Here is a 1,380-nt window from a genome sequence, read left to right as displayed (position 1 = left end):
GGATTAGCCTGAACCTCATCTTCTCCACCTGTCAAACTCTACTGCTCTCTTGACCACTCAGGCATCTTGTCATCACCTTCTTTCTCCATATCCCCCTTACCTCTCTGTTCTGGCTCTAAGAGGGACAGCTGCTTAAACTAGACTAGGTACCTAGCTTATCTTTGTGCTATGTGGCTGTCTGACCACCAGAGAGCAGACTTGTCATTTGGGAGGCATCATACCACTTTTGGAAAGTAGAAAACCAGGGGCTAGTCTCTTCCAAAGACTTACTCAGCCTCTCGGAATTCTGATTTCAGGAGAGGATAAGAAAGAGTAAATGGGGGTTCAAAGAATATAAAAAAATCCATAGGATTTAGAGCTGGAAGTGCCCCAAAACTCATGGCTACTCTCTTCAACTCCCTCCAATTACGTATTTACCTTTGCCTTTTAAGATACACTAATCCTCGGTCTACATTTGACTCAGTTGTCTTTGCCTGACTAAAGAAAAAAGAATGGTAAAAGTCCACTGCAGGGAAGATCACTAGCATTCATGGCCGAGGTTATGTCTGTGCTTGCCTTGTGAAGGACAATTGTGCACTAGATCTGACCTTTGTCATGTTGCTTTGACAAGTGTCAGTAGAGGAAAGCACTAAGTAAGCTTGAGTCCCTGATGGGAAATGCAATTCAAAAAGCCTTGTGGAAATTTGAATACTTTTCTACACATCCTTTACCTTTAATAGCAGAAGCATAAACAGGCTCTTTCTGGTGCCCACTTCCTGAAGGTCAGGTGTGCTCGATTTGATCTCTCCCTCAGGGTTCTTCAGAACTCTTATCCTTGTTATGTGTAAGAGACTTCAGTTTCTTGTCTATATTATTGACTGAACCCCCGCCCCCATTAAGGTCCCTCCCCATTTTAGGGGTCCAAGTATCCTGGTTACATTTGAATGTTTTACTTCAAAGATGTAATGAAAGCAAACATACAAACATGGAGAAAGGAGGGAGATTAGGTTCCCAGTTTAACTCAGTTCCTACGTAGTATTAGTCACACTAAGTTTCAAGTCCAAAGCCTGGACTTGAGATCTGCGATCCTGGCTTCCCAGCCCTGGCTTCCCAGGGCTCCCCTGTTGTGCTGGATGCAACATCTGGCCTGGAATCCATCATTCCAAGGTCTCCATTGCTTAAGCTCCTGGCTCAGGGGCTCCACTCCCTGTACCTAGAATTGAAAAGAACAGATGAAATGGACCCAAATCGTTCCTCAGGCATATGGCCTAAAAGGAGGCAAAGGTGGCCACCAGGCTCTTCCCTGCTTCCTGTATTGTGTCAGTAAGTGAACAAGTAAGTCCTTCACTTCATGATGGTGACAGAAGTAGAAAGAGAGAGAGGAAGAAGTAGAGGGACGGG

The 1,380-nt window shown here is 44.8% G+C and overlaps 1 long non-coding RNA gene across 2 annotated transcripts in view; it reads right to left on the bottom strand.

Moving 5' to 3' along the window:
• Nucleotides 1–733: 733 nt before the first annotated feature.
• LOC114029827 overlaps nucleotides 734–1,380 on the bottom strand; it is a 60,915-nt gene continuing 60,268 nt past the window's right edge. For both annotated transcript variants that reach the window (XR_003567528.1, XR_003567527.1), the window contains exon 5: nucleotides 734–1,192. This is a non-coding gene — a long non-coding RNA (uncharacterized LOC114029827). The remainder of the gene's footprint in view (nucleotides 1,193–1,380) is intronic.

This window comes from Vombatus ursinus, unplaced genomic scaffold (genome assembly GCF_900497805.2).
Source record: "Vombatus ursinus unplaced genomic scaffold, bare-nosed wombat genome assembly UNPS02014941.1, whole genome shotgun sequence".
In the NCBI taxonomy this organism is placed as follows: domain Eukaryota; kingdom Metazoa; phylum Chordata; class Mammalia; order Diprotodontia; family Vombatidae; genus Vombatus; species Vombatus ursinus.
Note: the sequence above shows the minus strand (reverse complement) of the source record. Positions and strands in the feature narration are given on the sequence as shown.